We start from the raw sequence: 18586 nt of genomic DNA on the forward strand, positions 1-18586 counted from the left end.
TGGCGGAGTAAAACATTTTTGTGAGCGCTCTGCCCTCCCTTAAACTGGGACAGTGGTGTAACAGCACAACATAAGAACAAACTATAAAAGCCAGTTGAAAAAGGCTTTACTATTCAGATCGATACAAAGCAGAAAAACATAAAACAAAAACACTGACAGGTGGTGCTTTTTTAGGACTTGAATCTGTCTTTAAAAATTTAAAAACCACAATTGGTTCATAAACTATCAAAATTTCAAAATGTTCTCTTTCTAAACATTTTCCGCAATCAGCTCATTAATGGTGACCTTTGTTTTTGTAACACTTGACCCCAACAGGAAGTTGTCTCTGTATTGGACTAAACAGCAATACCGTCTATAAACATTGCTATAAATTTACAAGAATATGTCTTCATGGGACACAATGCCCCATAACTCTATCCTGTGTCCATGTTCGGTGAACCGTGAAATCAGCTCTAAATTATGATTTTTTTGGTACTAAGTTTCAAGTTTGACCTGAGAGTACTTATTTCAAACTATCACAGTTCTTAGTTCAGTGAACCATGTAATCGGGATACAAATCGTCATCTGCTAAATCAACTGAAAAGTTCACATTATAATGAACAATTGTTCTAAATTTTCAAGTGGATGTGACCATGCACACCTTCATGATAAACTACTTAAACCTAAACCTGATACGGAAAGGACTTACAAACTGACACACAGAACAAAAAAACAAAGCCCCCCTTTTTCGTAGGTTGGCATTTAAATGAATGCTACAACAGTAATAAGCTCTTCATTATTTCAGATACATTGTAGCAAACATAAACTTTCAATTGGTTTATGTTTTGTTAAAATTAAGTTTAAGTTAATTCATCTGTACTCGATACTTGACTTTTATGTAACATTTATTGAATTCTATTTTTGTCATTCATTATAGATAAATACTTATAAAATATTCGTCTCTGAGGGTCTTGCTCTAGTGTCCTTCAGTTCTGTAATCTTTATTTTTTTATGTCATTTTTCTCTATTCTTTATGTTATAGCCACAAATTTATCTACATTTTTTATGTTCATTATTTATTTTTATTTTTGCCTTATTTTTCTCTATTCTTTATTTTTCTGTAGATTTGCCCAATCATTCTTTATTCTGTTAACCCCATCAGACCCTCATCTATAAGTACTATCTCGTGATTTCAATTGTTTTCTATCATGTGGTTTTCATTCATATTTAAATCAAACAATTGTCAAAGTTCAAGTATTTTCTACAATTGTTGTGAACTTGTGAAAGTACGTTATTTGATAAAAATGTAAACAATTATTTCCGCATCAGTTTCACATTGTTTGACTCGGTACTGTGTAAAGATTACATACTACATAGACATCTGGCTATTGTCGAAGACTGGGAGTTGTTTGACTCGGTACTGTGTAAAGATTACATACTACATAGACATCTGGCTATTGTCGAAGACTGGGAGTTGTTTGACTCGGTACTGTGTAAAGATTACATACTACATAGACATCTGGCTATTGTCGAAGACTTGAAGTTGCGCTCTATATGTCTTTTATTTATTTGTGTCGTTTGGTTGCTGTCGTGTTGGTAAAAGGCTTTAAGCCCACATTGTTTGACTCGGTACTGTGTAAAGATTACATACTACATAGACATCTGGCTATTGTCGAAGACTGGGAGTTGTTTGACTCGGTACTGTGTAAAGATTACATACTACATAGACATCTGGCTATTGTCGAAGACTGGGAGTTGTTTGACTCGGTACTGTGTAAAGATTACATACTACATAGACATCTGGCTATTGTCGAAGACTTGAAGTTGCGCTCTATATGTCTTTTATTTATTTGTGTCGTTTGGTTGCTGTCGCGTTGGTAAAAGGCTGTAAGCCCACATTCTTTAAACCTAATCATATGTTAGTTTAAGTAATCAGTCTCAGACTAACAAGTCTGCTATATTGAATAGAGTTAATTCCCTTGTAAATATGGGTTGTTGTTCTGTGCATTTAAGGCAAGTGTAAGATGTATGAACATTATTGTGAAATTATGAAAGTACATTGTATGAAAAAAATGTAAACAATAATTTCTAATAGCAATTTGTTATAACATTTATTCAACAGTTCAGTGTTTGAAAAGCAAATATTTAATTTAAACTTTGTAAAACAAGAATTTAATGCATGCATTCTAAGACTATTACTGTAAATAAAAGAATGATAATATGCACCAAGTTGTCAATAAAAAGAAGATAATATGTACCAAGTTGTCAATAAAAAGTAGATACTACTTACCAAGTTGTCAATAAAAAGAAGATACTACTTACCAAGTTGTCAATAAAAAGAAGATACTATGTACCAAGTTGTCAATGAAAAGAAGATAATATAACAAGTTGTCAATAAAAAGAAGATAATATGTACCAAGTTGTCAATAAAAAGAAGATAATATAACAAGTTGTCAATAAAAAGAAGATAATATGTACCAAGTTGTCAATAAAAAGAAGATAATATGAACCAAGTTGTCAATAAAAAGAAGATGATATGAACCAAGTTGTCAATATAAAGAAGATGATATGAACCAAGTTGTCATTAAAAAGAAGATTATAAATATGTACCAAGTTGTCAATGAAAAGAAGATAAAAGAGTGATATACCTAAAAAATGATATACATGAAAGAGTGAAAAACCCAAAAGAGTGATATACCTAAAAGAGTGATATACCTAAAAGACTGATATACATAAAAGAGTGATATACCTAAAAGAGTGGTATGAACTCAGGGGCTCCTTAAGGGTAAGCAGTTCCTTCTCCAATATTTGGTAACCCACACTAATGCCCCCACCAGCTGTAGATATGAACTCGGGTGTGTCGTTAGGGTTGGCAGTTCCTGCTCCAACAGCGAATATTTGGTAACCAACACTTTTGCCCCCACCAGCTGTAGATATGAACTTATGTGCACCGTAAGGGTAAGCAGTTTCTGTTCTAATAGAGAATATTTGGTTACCAACACTTATGCCCCCAACAGCTGTAGATATGAACTCAGGTGCTCCGTAAGGGTTAGCAGTTTCTGTTCCAACAAGGAATATGTGGTTACCAACACTAATGCCCCCATCAACTGTAGACATGAACTTAGGTGCTCAGTAAGGGATAACAGTTTCTGTTCCAATAGAGAATATTTGGTAGCCAACACTATTGTCTCCACCAGCTGTAGATATGAACATAGGTTCTCCGTAAAGGTTAGCAGTTTCTGCTGCAATAGAGAATATTTAGTTACCACCTCTAATGCCCCCAGGCAGCTGTAGATATGAACTCAGGTGCTCCGTGAGGGTTAGCAGTTTCTGTTCCAATAGAGAATAATGGTTGCCCACACTAATGCCCCCATCACCTGTAGATATGAACTCATGTGCTCCGTAAGGGTTAGCAGACTCTGTTCCAAAAGAGAATATTTGGTAACCACCACTAATGCCACCACCAACTGTAGATATAAACTCAGGTCCTCCGTAAGGGTTAGCAGTTTCTGTTCCAATAGAGAATATTTGGTAACCAACACTTTTGCCCCCACCAGCTGAAGATATGAACTCATGTGCTCCGTGAGGGTTAGCAGTTTCTGTTCCAATAGAGAATATTTGGTTACCAACACTAATGCCCCCACCAGCTGTAGATATGAACTCAGGTGCTCCGTAAGGGTTAGCAGTTTCTGTTCCAAAAGATAATATTTGGTAACCAACACTAATGCAGTATTAGTGAATGCAGGAGAGTCTGACTTATTTATCAGTTGTTGCTAACATCTAAGTCATTTGATGTATGGTTGACAGTCGTCTCACTGGCAATCATACCGTATCTTCATATGTTTGTACTTAAGTTCACTATATCTAAGGGAGCTACCATTTTGATTTTTATGGGGGGGGGGGGGGGGGGGGGGGCTAGGATGAAATTTGAAAAAAATAGGTGGGACAGGAGTTTTGAGTTAAAAAAAAAAAGGCAGGATGAGACACTTTGCCAAAAAAAAAAAGGCAGGATGACTAGGTAAAAAAAGGCAGGATAAACTAATAAAAAAAATGCAGGACCGAATAGAGTGAAAAATAAAAAGGCAGGATAGAGATTACAACTAAAAAAAAATGCAGGACAAAATTTTTCATCCTAGCCCCCCCATAAAAATCAAATGGTAGCTCCCTAAGTAAGCATCCAACAACCGAAATAAAGGTTGCACTTTGCAAATACAGCTGATTCACAAACCAAACCTCTTTTGGGGAAATATATAATATTCATATATAGTTTGTCTTGTTTACCTACTGGTTTCCAGATATGATCACTTGGGAATTTTTCACAGCCGCACAGCCCTATGTTTTGAAAATAGTATTGCATAGGAGTTTTCCGTTCTAAGATATAATTTTTTACAAAGCTTTGCAGTAAAAATTGCACAGTTTTAATCGTAAAAGGAGAATCTATGGAAAATTGCATTGTCTTTATTTACAGAAGTGCAACCTAAAATGTGAAAATAATTGAACATTGACAAACTATTGACATGATTAAATAATAGCAAATACATATTTTTTAACAAATCAAATTACTTTATTTTAAAGTCAAATGATTGTTTTTATTGAAACTCATCATCACCGTTTAGTAAGTCTAAATCAGCCTTTGGAGGGACACCTTTTGGATCTTCAAGTTCATTGGGGTCAACTGGTTCTGCTAATGCTTTTGGTTCATCAGGCACCAGTTCACTTCCTGCTGCTGGTACAAGTTCAGCATTTGGAAGTTCAGGTACCAGTCCACTTGGTACAACCCCTATATTTGGTGAAACAGGTTCAAGTTCCACGTTTGATTGAACAGGTTTAAGCTCCACCTTTGGTACAAAAGGCACAAGTCCACTTGGTGCTACTGCTGCAAGTTCAAACTTTAGGACACAAACATTTCGAGCTCTTAATATTCAAACTCAATCTGGATCACCAGCTACATTTAGAACCACAGCATTTGGAAAGGAACCTTAGGAAGTTCTAGTCAAGTACGGTCTACCTGGATTAGAAATAAACCTTTTGCTGAATTTTATGGTAAGCAAACCGGACCTTCACCGTTGACCTTTGATGCACAGCAAAATCAAACATCTTCATCCTTTGGTCAAGAAACTAGTAACTAAACATCTAGTGGGTTTCCGACTGTTGTCCAGGCATGTTCTGGTGCAAGTCCTTTTACAAGTCAACCACAGTCCACATAATTGTTTGGAAAACCAGCACCAACCCCTGCAGCCAACATCTTTGAAAGTTTTACAACATAACTATCTTCAAGCGATTTCCCTACTGCAGGGCCTACCCCGTCTGCTTTCCCCTCAGGCGGGGCATCACAAAATGATTTCCCTCCAACATCAGCTAGTAATATTTCAGACAGTCAGAAATATACCCCATTGGATCAGTTAACAACAGAAGAAATCGAAGCATTCCAAGCACCTACGTTTACCCTTGGGAAAATTCCAACAAGACCTCCACCAAATCAACTTGTGTTTTGATGGTTTTATTAAAAAAATGTCTAACAACGTACCTTGTCTGTAATGTTATGTCTAAAATCTGAAAAATAATATGTTGACGTTAGCTCTGATATGTTAACTTGTAAAGTTTTAGAATGGATTCGGTAGATTCTTAGTTTCTACAGAAAAACAATTCCTCTTTATAATAGGTCTTGACTGACAGGTTGCACAATGATTCAGTAACTTATGTTTTTCCATTTCGTATTGAATTATGTTGAAATGATTTTTATCTCGCCTGTGACGAAAGTCTCAGTATCCGAGACATAGATTTTACTTTTCGGTGGCGGCGGCGTAAATGATTTTGTATTAAGCATTATTTTTCAGAAGGTAGATGACCTGGATGCTTCATATCTTGTATGCATATACCTTATGTTACTAAGTTTTGTCTGTCCTTGACCTCATATTCACGGTTCAGCGACTGCTAGAGAAAAAAAAAATTGTTTTTTTCATGTGAATTTTTCACTTAGTACTTAGTAATAGTAATAGAATAACCAAATTTGGTATATGGGTTCCTTGCAATGTTTACATGCCGCCAGACAGAGTTCATCTGGCCTTTACCTCATTTCACGGATCAGTAATCAAGGTTAAAGTTACGCGATTAGGTCCGTTCCTTAAATATTATAAGCAGTATGTCAACTACATGTGGTGTATCGAATGACTGAAAGGAGTACATGTCAGGCTGGCAGGTGTCGTCTTACCTTGATTTCAATTTCATGGTTCATTGGTCAATAAAATTAAGAATGGAAATGGAGAATGTGTCAAAGATACAACAACCTAACAAAGAGCAGAAAAAAGCTGAAGGCCACCAATAGGTCTTCAACACAGCAAGAAAATCCCCCACTTTGAGGGGGGCTTCAGCCTGCCCTAAACAAAATGTTCAGTTTTTTATAGTTTGGCCTGTTTTTCAAGTACTATTGGCAACAGGTCAACTATATTTGGTGTATAGAATGATTGTGAGATGCACATGTCTGTCTGGCAGGTATCACCTGACCTTCACGTCATTTTTATGTTTCATTGGTCATTGGTTTTTTTGTGTCTGTTTTTCAGTACTTTAAGCAATATAGGTCAACTATATTTGGTATGGAATGGTTGTAATTGGTACATGTCAGTCTGGCAGGTTTCATCTGACCTTGACCGCATTTTCAGGGTTCATTAGTCAATGATAAGTTTTTGTGGTTTGATCTGTTTTTCAAGTACTATAAGCAATAGGTCAACTAAAGTTGGTGTATGGAAAAATTGTTAGGTGTACATGTCTGTGTGTCAGATATCATCTAACCTTGACCTCATTTTCAAGGTTCATTGGTCAATGTTAAGATGTTTTTTTTTTGTTTTTTTTTGGTCTGTTTTTCAATTATCATAAGCAATGACAAGTCAACTATATTTTCTGTATAAAAAATGTATGGGGTATATATGTCTGTCTAACAGCATTTATCTGACCTGAGTTTCTGTGATGTTTTTGGTTAAACCTTTATTTTTAAGACTTTCAGCATAAAATCAATGGTCAGAAAAGCAGGCGAGACATTTCAGCGTGTGTACTTTTGTTATTTTTGAAATGTGTTAGATAAGAGAAAGGTTTAAATCATTTATTTTTTTTTAACATCCAGGCTTTCCTTTGTTAATAACAGTGAGTTGTAAGTTTTAAAATTTAATACTGAGAGCCAAAAAAATACGCAAAGCAAGCTGAAGGATGCAAATAGCGGGAAATACATTTTAGACAACAAAAAAAGGTTTATAATTCACAATCAGATTTCATGTTTCTGCTAATGAAAATAAGGTTATTAATAAGTTTGATTTTTTTGCCCTTGCTTGTCTTTACAATGACACTGATCAGGGGCGGATCAAACCATTTTGAAAGGGGGGGGGGGTCCAACCATATATCCCCTTTCAAAAGCATTGATCGTCAAAACAAAGGGTGGTTCCAACCCCTGGAACATCCCCCCTCGCCCCAACTGGATCCGTCACTGCTGATAAATATAACAAAAAGACGATTTGCTGTGTTTTGTTATTGTCGGATATTGATGACGATTTACTGTAACTGTGTTTTGTTATTGTCGGATATTGATGACGATTTACCGTAACTGTGTTTTGTTATTGTCGGATATTGATGACGATTTGCTGTAACTGTGTTTTGTTATTGTCGGATATTGATGACGATTTACTGTAACTGTGTTTTGTTATTGTCGGATATTGATGACGATTTACTGTAACTGTGTTTTGTTATTGTCGGATATTGATGACGATTTACTATAACTGTGTTTTGTTATTGTCGGATATTGATGACGATTTACTGTAACTGTGTTTTGTTATTGTCGGATATTGATGACGATTTACTGTAACTGTGTTTTGTTATTGTCGGATATTGATGACGATTTACTGTAACTGTGTTTTGTTATTGTCGGATATTGATGACGATTTACTGTAACTGTGTTTTGTTATTGTCGGATATTGATGACGATTTACTGTAACTGTGTTTTGTTATTGTCGGATATTGATGAGGATTTGCTGTAACTGTGTTTTGTTATTGTCGGATATTGATGACGATTTACTGTAACTGTGTTTTGTTATTGTCGGATATTGATGACGATTTACTGTAACTGTGTTTTGTTATTGTCGGATATTGATGAAGATTTACTGTAACTGTGTTTTGTTATTGTCGGAGATTGATGACGATTTACTGTAACTGTGTTTTGTTATTGTCGGAGATTGATGACGATTTACTGTAACTGTGTTTTGTTATTGTCGGATATTGATGACGATTTACTGTAACTGTGTTTTGTTATTGTCGGATATTGATGACGATTTACTGTAACTGTGTTTTGTTATTGTCGGATATTGATGACGATTTACTGTAACTGTGTTTTGTTATTGTCGGATATTGATGACGATTTGCTGTAACTGTGTTTTGATATTGTCGGATATTGATGACAATTTACTGTAGCTGTGTTTTGTTATTGTCGGATATTGATGACGATTTACTGTAACTGTGTTTTGTTATTGTCGCCGGGATATTGATGACGATTTACTGTAACTGTGTTTTGTTATTGTCGGATATTGATGACGATTTACTGTAACTGTGTTTTGTTATTGTCGGATATTGATGACGATTTACTGTAACTGTGTTTTGTTATTGTCGGATATTGATGACGATTTACTGTAACTGTGTTTTGTTATTGTCGGATATTGATGACGATTTACTGTAACTGTGTTTTGTTATTGTCGGATATTGATGACGATTTACTGTAACTGTGTTTTGTTATTGTCGGAAAATGATGACGATTTACTGTAACTGTGTTTTGTTATTGTCGGATATTGATGACGATTTGCTGTAACTGTGTTTTGTTATTGTCGGATATTGATGACGATTTACTGTAACTGTGTTTTGTTATTGTCGGATATTGATGACGATTTACTGTAACTGTGTTTTGTTATTGTCGGATATTGATGACGATTTACTGTAACTGTGTTTTGTTATTGTCGGATATTGATGACGATTTACTATAACTGTGTTTTGTTATTGTCGGATATTGATGACGATTTACTGTTACTGTGTTTTGTTATTGTCGGATATTGATGACGATTTACTGTAACTGTGTTTTGTTATTGACGGATATTGATGACGATTTACTGTAACTGTGTTTTGTTATTGTCGGATATTGATGACGATTTACTGTAACTGTGTTTTGTATTGAAGGGCATATGTTGTTAAAAACTAAGCAAAACATGTCAGTTTATTGTTTTCAATTATCAATTTTCGTGATTTTCAGGAAATCTGGCCAGATATGAAGATGACCTACATTTTTTAATTTTAAGTTTTTGCCCCTGAAATAGCATATTTGCATATTTCACAGTTTTTTGAAAAATATAACAGATAGAGATAAATTTTGAAGGTAAAAATGACCAGAACAATAAGATTTACTAATAAGTCAACTTGATGGAAATCACCAAATGACCCCTTATAGGAGTTCTTGCCTTTAAATGATGATTTTTACAATTTTTGGCTCACCTGGCCCACCGTCATGATTCAGTGATTTCCTATTAAAGCAACCAAAATTTTCTCCCAAAAGGGGGGCCCAGGCTACCCCATCATCCCCTAAATCCGTCTCTGTGACTCTGTCCTATGTACATGTTCAGTGAATCGTGAATCAGCTCTTAGTTGCAATTTGTCATCTGTACTATGTTTCACGTTTAATCTGAGAGTGTCCTAACTTCAAACTATCACAGTTCTTTGTTCAGTGAACCATGTAATCGGAATCAAAACCGTCATCTGCTATATCATCTGAAAAGTTTACATTATAATAAACAACTGTGCTTCATGATCAGCTGCTTAAAACTAAACATGATACCCGACGGACAAATAAACTGAAACACAGAACAGAAAACATAAAGCACCCCCTTTTTTCATTGTATGTGGGCATTTAAATGAATGATACAACAATAATAAGATCTTCATTATTTGAGATAGCAAACAATCAAATTTATAAACTTTTATTTCTGCTTTGTATAAAAGTAAAGTTGATACATCTGTGCTGATCTGTTCTTGATACTCGGCATTTATGTAGTATTATTGAATCTAATTTTATCGTCCATTAATATATAGAGAATAATACATGGCAAAATCCGTATCATATGTCGTATCATCCCGAGACATCAATATCAGCTCAAGGGTCTTTAGGCCCGAGGGATGATATTGGTCGAGGGTGATACGACATGTGATGCGGATTTTGCCATGTATTAAACGCTTTATCATATATTTCAACAGAAGAGTATTATATTATATGTTTTCTCATCCATAGCAAGGCTTACCTTCAGTTCTACTTTTCTTTTGTTTCAAAGGCCTTAAAAGAACTGCTCAATTACTTATCCGAAGCACCTGGGTTACCTTACAATTTGCGTGCTGTTGTTTTTAAAATATTTTGTTTTATTATTGTATTTATTTGTGTGTTTTGTATTTTTTATAGTTGCATTTAGTGTGCCAAAAAATATAAAAACTTGACGTTCGTGATGTCACATACAATATGAAAACTTGACGTTCGTGACGTGACATACCAAACAATGACGTCATTCAAAAAATTGACCTATTTTGAGGAAAAGTTTTCTTAAGCCAAAAAAAACCAAACTAACTTTATGTAAAAAAAAAAGAAAAAAAAAAATAGGGGTGCGATAAAGGGTAGAGGTGTGATAAAGGGTATGCGATAAAGGGTAGGGGTGTGATAAAGGGTATGCGATAAAGGGTGCGCGTCAAAGTTGCGCGATATGGATTAAACAGCAGGCTATGTATCAAATATGCAAAGCTACTGTATTTACTACTAAACATATGATAAATATATATATACATCTCCATGCTTTATATATCATGTACTGTAGTACGACGCTAGATTAAAACTGACGAGGAAAGTTAACACACGGCCACCAAAAGCTTTATATTGAAGCCCAGGTGGTCGTGTGGTCTAGATGGACGGCTACAATGCAGGCGATTTGGTGTCACGATATCTCAGTAGCATGGGTTCGAATCCCGGCGAGGAAAGAACAAAAAATTTGCAAAAGCAAATTTACAGATCTAACATTGCTGGGTTGATGTTTAGACGAGTTATATATATATGTATATATATATATACTTATAACATTTCCGTCGTGTGGTACTATCTCGTGATTTCAAGTGTTTTCTGTCACGTGGTCATCATTCATATTTGAATCAAATAATTGTCAAAGTTCAAGTAGTTTCTACAATTGTTGTGATATTGTGAAAGTTCATTGTATGCAAATAAATGTAAACAATTATTTCCCCATCAGTTGAAATTTCCTGTTAACAATTTCACATTGTTTGAAAAGGTGCTAAACAGATCTTAAAATATTGCATAGACACCTGGCTATAGTCGAAGACATGTTCCACTGTAGATCTCTTAGTAATTTGTGTCGTGTGGTTGCTGTTCCTTTGGTATAAAAAGCCCACATTCTTTAAAAAATATAATTTGTTGGCTGATCATTCAAGGAATCAGTCTCAGACTAACAAGTCTGTTATGTTGTATAGTTCCCTTGTAGATATCGGTTGTGGTTCAGTAAATCTAAAGCAGTTGTAAGATTTACGCATGAGCATATCGAAAAACTAAACAATGGTTATAATAAAGAAATGCATGTCAAATGAAATTAACTAAAACATTGTAGACCTTGCAATATATCTACATAAGATGCATAACAGAATAAGACTGATTCAAGACCCCTAATTCAGTATCACGAATGCAAAAATCTTTACAAAAACCGTAGCTTGAAAAGCCATATAATAAAAACAAAAAAGTAAATTATGTTGATATCAAGATGTAAATACTAGGATATGTGTCATTATTGCCAAATTGAACGAGACAACTATCCACCAGGGACCAACGAATAAACAATAAACACAACTATCAACCAGGGATCAACGAATAAACAATGAGATAACTATCCACCAGGGACCAACGAATAAACAATGAACACAACTATCAACCAGGGACCAACGAATAAACAATGAACAAAACTATCAACCAGGGACCAACGAATAAACAATGAAACAACTATCCACCAGGGACCAACGAAAAAACAATGAGACAACTATCCACCAGGGACCAATGAATAAACAATGAGACAACTATCAACCAGGGACCAACGAATAAACAATGAACAAAACTATCAACCAGGGACCAACGAATAAACAATGAAACAACTATCCACCAGGGACCAACGAAAAAACAATGAGACAACTATCCACCAGGGACCAATGAATAAACAATGATACAACTATCAACCAGGGACCAACGAATAAACAATGAACAAAACTATCAACCAGGGACCAACGAATAAACAATGAGACAACTATCCACCAGAGACCAACGAAAAAACAATGAGACAACTATCCACCAGGGACCAATGAATAAACAATGAGACAACTATCCACCAGGGACCAACGAATAAACAATGAGACAACTATCCACCAGGGACCAACGAATAAACAATGAGACAACTATCCACCAGGGACCAACGAATAAACAATGAGACAACTATCAACTAGGGACCAATGAATAAACAATGAACACAACTATCAACCAGGGACCAACGAATAAACAATGAGACAACTATCCACCTGGGACCAACGAATAAACAATGAACACAACTATCCACCAAGGACCAACGAATAAAACAATGAACATAACAATAAACCAGAGACCAACGAATAAACAATGAGAAAACTATCCACCAGTGACCAACGAATAAACAATGAGACAACTATCCACCAGGGACCAACGAATAAACATTGAGACAACTATCCACCAGGGACCAACGAATAAACAATGAACTCAACTATCCACCAGGGACCAACGAATAAACATTGAGACAACTATCCACCAGGGACCAACGAATAAACAATGAACATAACAATAAACCAGAGACCAACGAATAAACAATGAGAAAACTATCCACCAGGGACCAACGAATAAACAATAAACAAAACTATCCACCAGGGACCAACGAATAAACATTGAGACAACTATCCACCAGGGACCAACGAATAAACAATGAACTTAACTATCCACCAAGGACCAACGAATAAAACAATGAACATAACTATCAACCAGATACCAACGAATAAACAATGAGAAAACTATCCACCAGGGACCAACGAATAAACAATGAACTCAACTATCCACAAGAGACCAAAACTATCCACAAGGGACCAACGAATAAACAATGAACACAACTATCAACCAGGGACCAACGAATAAACAATGAGACAACTATCTACCAGGGAACAATGAATAAACAATGAACTTAACTATCAACCATGGACCAAAAAATAAACAATGAAAACAACTACTCACCAGGGACCAACGAATAAACAATGAACACAACATTCCACCAAGGACCAACGAATAAACAAGGAACTATCCACCAGTGACCAACGAATAAACAATGAACACAACATTCCACCAGGGACCAAAGAATAAACAAGGAACACAACTATCTACCAGGGACCAACGAATAAACAATGAACACAACTATCCACCAGGGACCAACGAATAAACAATGAACACAACTATTCACCAGGGATCAACGAATAAACAATTAGCAAAACTCATACCGTTTAGTTGGCTATAGCAGGATCCGGGAGGACAGTGAATGAAACAATGCAAAAGAACACGCACACGGCCCGAACTATATTACAACAATTAACGAAAAAAGGCCTCACTTTGACTCTAGTAAACTGTTTATACTTGGTTATTTCACCACATCTTTTTAGGTTTTTTGACAAACAATAATCAACAATTTCTGGTCCGAAGTTCCGCAATGCATACGTCATGTGTACGTAGCTTATTGTGTTTATATCATTAGCGAAGATCCGTACGAAGTTGTTATTGTGGTGTTAAAATCGATATCGTTTGATGAAGGAATACTAGCCCCTTTTTACGATAACTTTGAAGCAACGTTTTGAAGGGACAGAAGTAGGAAAACATTACTTATTCTACCAAACCATCTACCATCTATAGTGGCAGCTCAAATATTTAGCACTTCATTTAAATTTTCTAAATTTGCAAAATATTACTGGTAGGTTTTTTGTTTAATTTGATTTTTTGTTTACCCTGAATGCGCCTGAAATATTTGCCCATGAACGTTTAACAAAAATGTTGACTGCTTTCCAAGTTTACTTAAGAAATTTTCATCGGAAGTAGAGCAGACCTAAAGTCAGTTTTTTAATGAATGCTGCAGACCTATTGACAAGTCTGCTATTGACCAGTCTCGATGACAGGTCTGCCCAAGACCCAAGGACAGGTCTACTCCTAACCAGATCTAATGACAGGTCTCCTTTGTCGTTTTTAAGACATTTCATATCAGACTTGAGTTTTTTATTATATAGACAATAATTGTTTTGTTCTTTGTAAAATTTCAGGACACATATAGATGCACTGTTATACCTTTGTTAATACTGGAAGGCGGATAAAAAGGTTATCCAACGAATCGGAAAAATAAGTTTATATGATGGGATATAACCACATTTGTTCACGTTGCTTCTCTTTGTTCTCCAAGTTTTTCACAGACCAAGCAACCAACCAAGATCTTTGGGGTTTTCCGAATTAACAGTGCGTCAGTACTTGTATTATTGTTTCGTTTTCACTACACATTTTCTTATCCTGTATCTATTACTAACTGAACTGATGTCTTTTAAGGCAACAAGGCGTTTTCTAAGTACTGCTAAGAAGGATTAATATGATTAGTAATAAAAAAGCATGATAATTTATCCTCACTATTTCAAGATTTTTTCAAGTCAATTTTAAAAAGAATTAATAAAAAGGTTTTCAAACCTTGGGAAAAGTTTTTAAATTGTTATATTTTCAAAAGTTATTATAGAAAGACTAAAGACAGGAAGGACCATAAAACGGATTTCTAAAGCTAATATCAATGAAATGAATATAATTATTATAACCATTTGTAAAATATACAAGCACAAGGAAAGGTCGACCGGGAGATTTGATTGACCAACAATGTATCATCATATGAATTTTTTTCAATAAATTTCGCCATTGAATGTGTAATTTATAAAAACAACTGTTTATTACTTATAAGTATATATATATATATATATATATCCAAATTATTGTACATACAGGAAAAGAGTGAATTCTTTTTTCAAAAGCCTCATCTATCGCGGAAGAATTAGATAATTCCTAGAAACACGGTCCATCTTCTCATTAGGACATGTACAAAGGCGGAAATCGAAATTGAAACTTATCTTTGACCTGTAATATTATTTTATATCTGAAAATAGAAATGTATGTATCTGACAACAACATATTTATGTTAAGAAAAATATATAAATTGGTGATTGGAGATTATATTATTCTAAGCTGACATATTTAAGAACGTGTTTCGCCGATTTTATGTGATATCTATACAAATGTGCATCTGTTTTGAAAGAAGTACTTCACTATTTCAGAAAATAAAAGAGATACATGCATTTTTTTTTGTCGATTTTCAGTCGAAAGTATGTGCAGAATCTATCTTTGTTTCAAATTGAAAAAAATACTTGGCATAAGTAAAGTTTTATCCTTTCCAGAACTATAGACAAAAGTTCACATAACATTTCATTGCATATAAAAAAAAACATCAATGGAAATTAACCAATTAAAATTAACCTCTTTTTTTCCTGTGTACAAGCTCTACATCACTGCACACACGGACATAAAGAACGAGTGATACGGTGCTTTTTGTCCGCAATTTGCTTTTTGTCCGCTTTTGTTTTTTGTCCGATAATTTTGATATATAAAAACCGTATGATGCTTGTTTACAGTTTGACTCTCTTTGGAGTGTACGGGCCTGAACGAAGAAGAATTGATAATACATGTATCGCGAAGAACCCCATTTAATGTTTATACTAGACAAAGAAACAAATAAAAAGAACCAGTTTTAATTTTATTATGATCTCAATAGCCCTACATTTCTTCTCAAAATTACAAAAAAAACCATAAATCAAAACAATGTATCGACCCCTTCCCCCACCCCCCCCCCCTCTTCCATTTAATATACAGTTCAAGTATTTGTGGTTGAGGAGTTCCAAGCACTTTGCAAGTATACAGATGAAGAAATAAACCAATATCTATGGGGTCTTCCGGGTTAACAGTACGTCAGTGCTTTTATATTGTCTCGTTTTCACTAAATGTTTTCTCTTCCTGTGTTCATTACTCATCGAGCTGAGGCCTTTTAGGCAGCAAGGCGATTTTTCTAACGTGCTGCTCAGAAAGGTAAATATGATATTAAGTTGTATGAAAGCATGATCATGTTCCTTCAAAATGCTAAAAAAAAAAAAGTCAACTTTTAAGAACCATGCTTAAATGCCTTTTACAACCGTGGGAAAATTAGAACTTTAAAAATTTACTATTATCAAAAGTTTTTAAAGAAGGACTCAACATAGGAAGGATCATGAAACGGATGTCTAAAGCAAATATATAAATGAAATAAATATTATAATGTTTTTTGAAAAACACAAAATCACAATGAAAACCGGAAGATTCCATTGGCGACAATATGTCAGAAAAAGAATGACTAAGTTTGCTGAAGTCTCTCCTATCGCAGAAGGCGGCTATCAAGCTTTAATCTTATAGTTTTGATAAATTTCTTAACCCTGTCAAAACTGAATAATTACATGATTGTCAAAAGAATAGTTTAGTTATCAAAATTTGTTTTACTTCAATTCATGACATATGAAAAAGATGAAATTCCCGGAGAAGCGGAAACCTCTCATCAAACACACAGTAACATGTAGGAAGACGGAAATTCAAATTTGAAACTTAAACTTTGAACTGTGTTATTGTTTAACATCATTAAAACGGAAATATGTGTATCAACAATATATCAATTTTGAGAAAAATCTATGCATTGGTGATTGACGATTTAATTATTTTAAGACAAATTTAAATACGTTTTCGTGTATTTAATGTGGTTTCTATACAAAAGTGCACCTTTTTTAATAGGATAACTTTCGTAAAATTTCAGAAAATTAAACAGATAAATGCTTTTCTTTTTTTTCCATATTTAGTTGTAGTTAAACGAGCCCAAGTTGCATGCAAAATGTTACCAAAATATGTGATATAGCTCATTTACTTTAACTTGACTTTAATTGAATTTACTGTTTATGAAAACTGCATGTCGACAGAGTGTTACGTATTAGTAATTGATTTGTATTATATATTTTTTTTTCAAAGTCATTTCTTAAATTGCAACGAAAATAATATCGTAAAGGATAACTCATGTGCTCCATTTTTGACTTGAGTAAAACGGTTCCTAAGTATGGTGTCACACCACTAATTCATTTAATTAGCATTTAGAACATGTAAATAAAATTGAGGAAATGGGGAATGTGTCAAAGCGACAACAACCCAACCATAGAGCAGACAACAGCCGAAGGCCACCAATGGGTCTTCAATGTAGCGAGAAAACCTACTCTGACAAATAAATGAAACTTCACTTAAGGTCAAGGATCAGTAAATGAACTAGTCCATAGATTTAAAAAAAAAATAGAACTCAATTAGATATTGAAAATATACATCAGAAAATGTACAAAAAGTATATGTCACCGATGGTCCGAGAGGGTACTAAATTACATTGAATATATAGGGGAAATCTATATTTTTCTTCTACAATTTTCGGTTTCCGGTATAAATCGCGTGAACCGCTCCATAGAATTTTTTTTTTAAATTCATTTTTTTCTTCCTCTTTGTCTGTCGAATTAGATGATATTAACAAAAATATGGTTACCGACTTCGTTTTCCCTGTAGAAGCGACGCAAATCCAACATTTTGGCAAAATAAAAACATCAAAATTCGTGACGTCGTAATTTTTATTACATGTATAACGTCAAGTTCTCATGCTAATAATTTCGTTGATTATGCACGATGATTATGTGTTTCGTATTGATAGATTCTTTTTATCATAAGAGTCTGGATAATTATCATTATCATATACTTAGACTCAATAACATAAGATTTTTACCGTATGATAATAGCATTAAATTAACGTATATTCCATATTTTTCAAATTGGTGCTTAGCGGGCTGATATGAAAAGTTTATCATATACTTAGACTAAATAACATATAAATTTTACTGTATGATAATAGCATTAAATTGACGTAAATTCCATATTTTTTTAATTGGTGCTTAGCGGGCTGATATGAAAAGTTTATCACATGCTTCGATTGTTATCACATGCCTTTCCGTAACGTTATCACATGGCATTCCGGTAATACTCGGCCAATTCCGGAAAATACACCTCAGTGCTACGTTTTCAGTGAAAAACATTACAAAGTAGTGTACAAAACAATTACTTGAATACTGGAAAGTATATTGTTTAAAATAATAATAATAAAAAAAAAAAAAAAAAAACAAACAAATTATTTAATAAATGCATTTTTTAAAGTTTTTCTGAAACATAATTTAGAAAGTTTCTTTAAAAAGTTGACCTTTCCAAACAATGAGCATTATGTGTATTGTTGAATTATTTTTTTTGTAGATTCGTCCATATTAAAATGGTTTTTTTTCCTCTCTCTGTTGAGGCATACGATAGAAAGATTTG

General features: G+C 34.3%; 1 long non-coding RNA gene across 5 annotated transcripts in view; it reads left to right on the forward strand.

The window, feature by feature from the left end:
- LOC139499572 (uncharacterized) overlaps positions 1-18586 on the forward strand; it is a 322251-nt gene that overhangs the window by 164399 nt on the left and 139266 nt on the right. For 3 of the 5 annotated variants that reach the window (XR_011658215.1, XR_011658213.1, XR_011658214.1), the window contains exon 1: positions 16126-16258. The exons of the other annotated variants lie outside the window; for them this stretch is intronic. This is a non-coding gene — a long non-coding RNA (uncharacterized lncRNA). Of the gene's footprint in view, positions 1-16125; positions 16259-18586 lie in introns of those variants that run through there. 5 annotated transcript variants of the gene reach the window in all.

Source organism: Mytilus edulis, chromosome 12 (assembly GCF_963676685.1).
Source record: "Mytilus edulis chromosome 12, xbMytEdul2.2, whole genome shotgun sequence".
Lineage (NCBI taxonomy): Eukaryota > Metazoa > Mollusca > Bivalvia > Mytilida > Mytilidae > Mytilus > Mytilus edulis.